Source organism: Myotis brandtii, unplaced genomic scaffold (genome assembly GCF_000412655.1).
Source record: "Myotis brandtii unplaced genomic scaffold, ASM41265v1 scaffold351, whole genome shotgun sequence".
Lineage (NCBI taxonomy): Eukaryota > Metazoa > Chordata > Mammalia > Chiroptera > Vespertilionidae > Myotis > Myotis brandtii.
The window spans coordinates 3,604,474-3,613,766 of record NW_005363502.1 but is presented as its reverse complement, the minus strand read 5'-3'; positions in this window follow the sequence as shown (position 1 = coordinate 3,613,766).

The window sequence follows — 9,293 nt, the reverse complement described above, 5'->3', positions numbered from 1 at the left end:
GGAGCTAGTCCTGCCGGTGCAGCCGGCCGCGCTGGCCTCGGAGGCTGAGCCCGCCCGCCCCGTCTGACGCTTCCATCTGGGATCAAGGTTATCAGCTTCCCAGGTCCCGTCCTGGTGAGTAGTGTGGGCGTGGGAGAGCCTCCGGCGGCGGGTGCAGTGAAGGCGGGAGTGGGTGGGGCGCTAGCAGAAGACTGAGTGGAGGGCGAGGGGAAAGTTAGTTCATCAAGGTGAGGGTGAGAAAAAAGAGAACAAGTCAACAGTGCACTCTGATCCAATTGGTATTGGCTAGTATTCATCTTCTCTGTGTACAAGGATCCAGAAACAGCAGTGTCACATCTGCCAAGAAAAAAAGATAAAAATCACTTAACATTAGCTAATCATCTAATATAAGCAGAGCTCCCCATTGCACGCTCGTAAGCTCGTAATAGAGGGTGGAGTTTGCTGGGTGGCATCAGGAGCAGAAATATTTAATGATGGGGTATTGAAGGAAAAACGGGTTGTCAGGACAAGATTGCGGTTGGAATTCACCCAGGGTTGGGGAGGATGCATAGAAGTGACAAGTGGTGAAGGCTCAGAGGAGAGCAGTGTTAGGCAGCCTGTATCTGGGACAGACCTGGGTGTGTGAGGACTGCACATAGCTGTGAGAAGAAACAGGTGAGTGGTCTAAGCCTGGAAAGGGAGGTGCCGGGGAGAGCCTGGAATGTCATTTCAGTATTTAGGAAGTGACTTGTATTCTGTAGGCTGTGGCGAGCCGTGGTCTGATTGGAAAGTGAATGGGGCAGGTGTGTGTGCACTGATTTCAGTGTGGGCATGCCTCTGGGAACTACAGAGGTTTTTTTTGGGGGGGGGGGGCGAGGAGAAGGGGTAGACATATTCATGAACTGCACATGTCTGGATGATAGACATGCACCCTCGGTGCCCCTGTGCATAGAAGAGGGGGACCTCGCCAGGATGAGGAGAGGTAGCTGGGCTGGAAGGACCTTCCAGACTTCAGAGACAGACTGGGACAAGGTGTGGAGGTGCCCAATGCCTGGGAATGAGAGTGACTAAGACTCGGAAGGTTGGGTAATGGGCTCCAGGCTGTATAGCCTGCCCGGAAGAGCGAACATTACAGAACAACCAGCCTTATGTCATCTTCATGGTTTCTCTGAGCAAAATCCTGGGCTCTCACTCTACTTCCCGGTCAGCAGCTCAGAGTAGACCTCAAGAAAGAAATCTCAAGCATTATTAGAAATCTCATTAAAACCAAATATGAGTGCAGAGAAGTGGGGTTTCACTGATGATGTAATTAAAGGCTCTGAACTTGAGCCCTGCTGTTTGGAGAAGGCTCCACTTTGACGTGACGTGGGAAAACCCTTGACCATAATCCTGAAAGCTAAGAAAATATTTTTAAAGGGTCCTTTGTGGCAAAGGCCAGGAATAGACAATTAATTTGTGATGGAAGATGCAGAATGGGCTAATGAATTATGAAAAAGATGCTCAAACTTCATTCTTAGTTGGAGAAAACAGTTCTAGTCTTCCAAGCCAATAAATGTTAAAAGAAAAAGAATGGCTTCATACAGGGTTGGTGTAAATTATACATTTCTAGAGAGCAAGTATCACCCATTCCACCTGTCAGACTTTATCTTTACAACAAAATTAGGTATCATTTTAACTTCAGGAAGGGAAACTGGTCACCAGGAGTCAGAGGTTGGAAAGGAGACTTAAAAAAAAGATTAAATTTTTATTGTTGAAAGTATTACATATATCCCCCTTTGCCCCCATTGACTCCTTCTAGCCCACCCTGTCCCTGCCCCAGTCCCTTAACACCCCATTGTCTGTGTCCATGGGTTATGCATATATGCATACAATTTCTTTGATTGATCTCTTTCCACCCACCCCCCACCCACCCACCTTCATCTTCCCTCTGGGATAGGAGACTTTCGACTATTTCAAACCATGGAAATGTATTACTCTTTCTAGGAATAAGTATATTAATAAAAAATAAATTGATTATCAATTTCTAAGAAATATGTGTGCATGGAGTGCTCTACAACCATTTTTTATAAAGTCATGTTTTTCAAGGATATAAGAAAATACTCTGCACATAGTGTGAATTAAGAAAGCATAGTATAAAACTAATTATATAATATGATGCTACATTTCTATCACAATTTTATTTATGTGCAACTAGAGGCCCGGTACATGAAAATTCATGCACTGGAGGGGGCATCCCTCAGCCTGGCCTGCCCTCTCTCACAGTCCAGGAGCCCTCAGGGGTGGGAGGCGACCTGGTGATCAGGGGAAGGCGACGCCCCATCACACCTCTGCTGATGCCACTGCTGGCAGCACAAGCCTTGGCTGGCCCTGGTTACCTGAGCCTTGGGCAGCCCTAGTGGCTGGGCAGCCAACATCCGAGGCTTTCCTGTGCCCCGAGCTGGCCCTGGGCGGCTGGGGAGCTGAGGGGATTGGGGGACTCTGGAGGCAGGGGGCGGGCCCAGCCTTGCCTCATGCCTGCCACCCCGGTGGGGCTGAGGGGACTGGGTGCCGCCATCTTGTGGCTGTGGGTGCCGCCATCGTTGAGGGCGTGGCAACCGATTAGCATATTCCCTCCTTATTGGCTATGGTCGCAACCATCTTTGTGACAGTGTGAGGGTCAATTAGCATATCCCCTCTTTATTAAATAGGATAGGAATTCTGGAAGTGAATTCACCAACATCTTAGCATTTTTAATTATCAAGTAGTGGAATTTTGGTTGATTTTTCTTCTTCTTTTAGTATTTCCCAAATTTTCTATTATGTGCACATCACATTTTGATTTCATAAAAAGTGTTTTTTAGAACATACAAAGACATTTCCATTAAGATGACAGACTGAGCATTTATATCCCTTTTCTTCCAAAAATCCCACTGAAATGAAAGGGAAGATAAAAAAGTGTGAATAAAAACATAATAGTGCTAGAAAGAAAGGGACTACCAGTGAGGACTGACTAGAGGTTGGTAAGGAGATGGATCCCATTTCCAGAAACCAGAGCACAAGATACCTTAACCCAAAACACTCCCTGGGAAGGCTCTATAGAAGTGAGTCATTCTTCCCAACACAAACCTGGAATAACTCCTACTCAATAAACAAACACAAAGAGTGGAAATAGGACATGGGGCATCCAGATGGAATACGAGTCTTGACATAAAAAGACAAAACAATGAAAGTATTGAAATAAAATGCAGGGAAATTACTTTGTAATTTGGGGCTAGGCAAGGACCCCCAATCCCCAGTGTATTCATTTGACTACATAAAAATTGTCAACTTCTATACAGGGAAAAAAATGCGTAAGACAGGCAACAGACTAGGAGAAAATATTTTCACATAAAGAATTGAAATGGAAAACTAGCTATAATTTATGGCATTTCTATAAACCAATTTGAGTAAGGCTGTAGAAAAAATGGGTAAAGAAATGCACAGGCAGTTCATAGGCAAATGACTGAAAAGATGCTAAATTTCACTGTTATTCAGGAAAATACAAATTGAATAGGCACATTTTTGGGGGGTTCATCAATATTGAGGTATTAAAAATCAGATATAAATCCAGGAGTGGGGAGGGTGTGGGGACACAGGCATTCTCAAGTACTGTGAGTGGAAGTGGAAGTTGGTGTATTCTTCATGGAAGATAGTTGGGCTGCAGCTATCCTGCCTTTTGACTCTGCTCTTTCACATGTAGGGTTCCAGTATAGGAATATTGACATTTGTGCAGAAAGAATTCTCATAGGAGATTTTTTGCAATCAATCCCCCCCACCCAAAAAAAAACACCCAAATAAACCATAGAAACTACTTAAATGCACATCTATTCCATTAACCATGGTGTAGTCATATAATAGAATCCTATGAAGCTGACAAAAAAATGAATTTAGAATTATATTTACTGGTAGGAAAAGGTTGACAGGGTGTAAGTGGGAAAAAAAGTACAGAATTACATCATTGAAGTTACATTTATATTGTTCATGTGTGTGTGTGAAATACAGATGGAGATGCAAGAGGAATGGATCTAATGCATACACATCACACTGTTCACTGTGGTTACCCCTGGCGGGCAACAGAATTGAGTGAGGCACATGCAGAGAGGCTTCCTGTGTTATGATAGCTGTTTCTGTATAGTAGACTTTTTACAAATGTCATGGATTATTTTATAATAATAAAAAACAAAACAAAATAATGATTGAAATGTACATACTTTCTGTTTTAAAAATACTTAAAAAAATTCTTTATTGTTTAAAAATACTTATTTTAAGAACATATTGTCTTTGGGGATTACTTTGCAAAATAGTGGAAGTGAACATGAGCAGAGCAAGGATGATGGGCCAACTAGCATTACCAGATGTAACTAAATCTTTCCTTGTGAGACAAGGGGCATAGCCAAAGAGGTTCTTACCCAAAGTCTCAGCCCCTAGAAAAGGCCAATAGCCTACTTGTCCAAAAGACTTGACCCCGTTGCGTCTAGTAGCCCGCCTCCGGGCAGTAGCAGCTGCCACTATACTTGTCAAGGAAGCAGATGAAGCAGCCCGGAAAGCTGCCCTAAAACCAGTGGGGCCTCTCCAGATTCTAATGACTTTTCCAGACCCTGACCTTCCCACCACATCAGCTTACACGGAACCACACTAAGCTTACAGAGCTTCTAGGAGATAAGTACTATGTACCCAACCTAGAAAAGCTGAAATCCATAACCAATCTTTACTCAAGTTCTTACAGACTTTACCGTCCACCCAGAAAGCAGTCCAGGAGCACGTCCGAGACACTCTGACTATACCAACTTCTGATCCGCTCCATCCCTTCCAACCTGGTGACTCTGTCTGGGTAAAGAAATTTGCCACACAAGGACTGACTCCAACCTGGAAAGGATCACACGCCGTCATCTTGACCACCCACATGGCAGTCAAGGTCGACGGGATCCCGATGTAGCTTTATCACACCCAGTTTGAGGCAGCCCAGGCAAAATAGAGAGTCCAGGACTCTTCGGACCCTCTAAAGATTACTCCTGGCCCTCATTCCTGGCCCTTATCTTATAAACTGGCTCACTGACTTTATTTGGCAGAGAATTAATTCTATCAAGCTTATAGTCCTCAGGGGTCAACATAACTTCCTCCCCAACAATGACCCAAAAGAGTCAATGATTTGACTCATGTACATAAAACCAGTGAGGAATGAAGCATAGTAACCTCCATCTTGTGTAAAAACTGCTGTTTGAAATTTTAACCCTGCTATTTTGGCTTCTGTAAATGCTTGCTTGCTTAAATAATAGGAAAAATAAGACTCCTCCATTCCAGAGAGGCCATAAACTATGCCCCAGAGAGAGGTTGTCAGTGCTGGCACCAGGCCAGGCCTTGAGATATAGTCTCATGGCGCCTTCTCAGCACACAGGCCTTCTTTCTCAGAAGGTCCGGAAGTCTCATTCCAAATTTGGAAGACGAAGGACTGAAAAAAGTATAAATAGGTAGAGTTTCCTCCATGTTTTTGCTTAGACTTTGGAAACAATATTCCTCTAAGCCCGCCGGTGTAATAAAGGATTCCAAAATTTGGCTTTTTAAGGCGTCTCATGTCAGCTCGCTGATTTACAATATAACAGAAGAAGTCTGTCACCAGATGACACATTCAAAATATATTAGATTTCCTGAAATGTATTCTTTTGTAGTACTATCTTGATTTTGGTAGGGGTTATAAAGTTCTCAGAGAAGACCTGAATTAGCTTAAAACTAGATTTGTTTGTTCCATGGTGAGAGGAAAGCAGTGTTAGTTGTGAAGGAGGAAACAAACACACCTGCCTCCTGTGAAGGTAGGAAGAACAATCCAGAAGAATAAGCCATGTAAGAGTTGAAGGAGGCAGGCCACATTTGTGCTGCCACCTTGTTGGGTAAAGTAACCATATACCCAAGAAACCCAAAAGTTTCAGAAAGCGAAGGCTGGTCACGCAGCCAAAGGACTCCTCATCCCACCTCTTCTGGAGCAAGACAAAAGGACATGTTGTTATAAGTTTGTTTTTGCTCCTCTCTTGATTCCAAGATCATTATCACCTCGAACAAAACTTTTTTTTTTTTTCTTCTCCTTTCTGAGTAATCACAGTGTGAGTGGCATGGTAATGAGATTACGGAGATTTGACCTGCTTTGTTACGCCAACGTTGCTTAAATCTTGTTGGAAAACAATCCAAACACAGCCAGTGTCTCAGCACAAATTAAGTTTTCTCCTCTTTTTATTTTGCCTTTCTCTTCTTAGATTTCTTTTCTCCTTTGCTTCTGTTTTTGATCAGTGGAAATCACTAACTGTCTGCACTAACAGTGGAAATCACTGACTAGAGAACAAGTTGTTGGGGGATATGTGGTCAGGATGAGGAACAAGACAGACAATCTGCCCCTCACTTACCATCCTATAAAACTTTATTGAGGTATAATTTACATGCTATGAAATTCACCTATTTCAAGTGTACAGTTTGGATTTTATTTAATAAATTTGCATTGCTGTGTCATTAGTTAAGCATTATTGGAATACATTTCATCGCACCAGTAAGTTCTGCTGGGAGATTTTAGACCAACTATTCGGCTTGAGTTTATTGGGAAGTGGAGGTAACACAGATGGCATACACTTTAGCCCCAAACACACTGTTTCTCTCTAGAGCACGCTCCTCTCTCCCCAGTGCAACCCTCAGGCAGTGTAACCTTTCTGGGGTTAGGGGTTCATGTGGATGTTTCCCAGTCCACCCTCTTGGCTTTTACAGGCTTCATGTTTTGTCTGTTCTGCCCAGTATGTCGGCACCTAGGATATGTAGATACATCTTTCTCCCCAACCTCCTGACAAACACCAGCACAAGATAGGTTTACTTCTCAGGATTTTTACTTTCTTGTTATCTATGTCCTTTACGGAAGAGGTCTGCCAATTATTTTAAAAGATTAAAAAAATTTTAAATCCAGAATTTTTAGATCCACACTGGAAAACTTTCTTTGGATATCTAGTCCCCCCATATAATAAAAAATGGAAGTTGTCATATTCATTCTTAAAAGCATTTTTTTTTAAAAAAAATACTATAGTCCCATTCTACCCATGGTTTTGCTTCCCATGCTTTCAGTTACCTAGGTCAACTCTGGTTCAAAAAAATTAGATGGAAAATTCTAAAAATAAACAGTTTACAAGTTTTAAATTGCCTGCCATTCTGAGCAGTGTGATGAAATCTTGAGTTATCTTGTTCCATCCTGCTAGGAATCATCCTTTTGTCTAGCATCACCCATTAGGCAGTCACTTAGTAGCCCTCTCAGTGATCAGATACACTATTGGGGTATCACAGTACTTGTGCCCACGTCACCCTTATTTTACTTAGTAATGTTCCCAGAGTGCCAGAGAGTGGGACCTTGTTACAGATTATGTCCTTTGGCAGCCCTTGTGGCTGATGCAATCCCTGAGAAGCAGGTGTATTCCTGAGTCAGATCAAATGTAACAAGCACTCACTTGAACTTCTTGCAGCATCTCTCATTCTGGCAGAATTGTGGCAGATTTTGAAATGCCAGGCTCACACGAGGATTTTCTTGGCTAATTGCAAAGGCCCGTTCTTGGCAGGACTCTGTAAACCTTCCCTGTAGACCCATAGCTGGCTTCCCGGGGTGCCTGTGGGCGAGGAGGATAGCACCCCAAGCAGAGGTGTAGGGGGCTCTGGGTCTGGCATGCAGTTCCTTTCCCTGCACCAACACCCAGCCCCAGTCTCCTACCACCCCCTACCCACCTTCCTCCCTCCAACTGCAACTAGCCCCAAAGCGCTCCCAGACCAAACCCCTATATGCAGCAGGAGCCTCCTCCACAGAGACAATCTCTTTGCTTTTTTACTAATTGATTCCTCAAAAGTTTAGCAGTAGACTCATATGCTAAGTAAGAGATTCATTCACAGAGAGTTTCCCTATCATCCAATTCATAATTATGGGTTTTGCACATACCGTGCCACAATTGTAACTTTACATTTAAAAACTCACAGCCGTAAAACCCTCTGGAGAAGCAAGCACCTCTTTAGTTTTGTTATGTGGCGAGCATCGTCTTCCCCAGAGACGGCCCAACACTTGCCCCTGTGAGGACCAGAAGCCGGGGTACCCGATTTCTCTCCTGCCTTTGTGGGGGCCTGCCTTTGTCCTCTCTCTGTCCCCAGCCAGAGCCACTCCTGGGTGAATTTGGAGCCCAACCTGGCCTTTGCTGAAATATGGCTGTTCACAAGGAGTGGGGTTCCAGGGATGGGTGGGGAAGAAGAGGAAGAGGAAACAGTGTGGGAAAAATTACACTGGATATTGGCTCTGCAGAATGGCTGGCTGTGGTCAGAGGCTAACAGGCAACACCAGCCTATGAGAAGAGCGTGTGGTCATCATTTGTTTATTGATCTGTTGTATCTGTCAGGTATGTCAGTGTAGAAACTGCAGGTGAGTGAAATTCAAATGCAGAAAAAGCCAAAGGCGGTGGAACACAATTTTGACTTGGGTTTATAGGATGTCAGAGCTGAGAAGGATTTTGGAAATTAGTTAAAACCAGAAGTTTTCTAACTGTAGTTTTGCAGAAGTAACTTTGTCAATTAGTTTAGTTCTGCTTTGAATGCCTTCTATATTAGGGCATTCAGGTGGTTATGAGTTTAGGCCCTGGAATCAGCTCGGGCTGGATAAAGGTGCAGCAGCCTGTCTTTGAGATCCAGGTCTTCCCCTTATTGGCTGCTACTTGACCTTGTGGAGCTTCAGTTTCCTTATCCATAAAGTGAACATCATAACACATACCTCTGCTGGTTGTTGTGTGGAATAAATCATGATAATGAAAAAAATATATCAATAGGTAGTGCTTACTGAATACTTGCAACATGCCAGGTGCTTTTCTGAGTTCTTTGCATGTATAAGTCAATGACTTTTATTACAGACTAGAGCAGTGATGGCAAACCTATTACATGTGTGTCAGAGGTGACATGCAAACTCATTTTTTTGGTTGATTTTTCTTTGTTAAATGGCATTTAAATATATAAAATAAATATAAAAAATATAAGTCTTTGTTTTACTATGGTTGCAAATATCAAAAAATTTCTATATGTGACACGGCACCAAAGTTAAGTTAGGGTTTTTCAAAATGCTGACATGCTGAGCTCAAAAGGTTCGCCATCACTGGATTAGAAGCCTGGTGCATGAATTTGTGCACGGGTGGGGTCCCTTGGCCTGACCGGCAATGGAGGCTGATAGGGGCCGGCCGGGGGGAGGGATTGCGGGAGGTTGGCCAGCCATGGAAGGTTGGCTGTGGGAATGCACTGACCACCAGGGGGCAG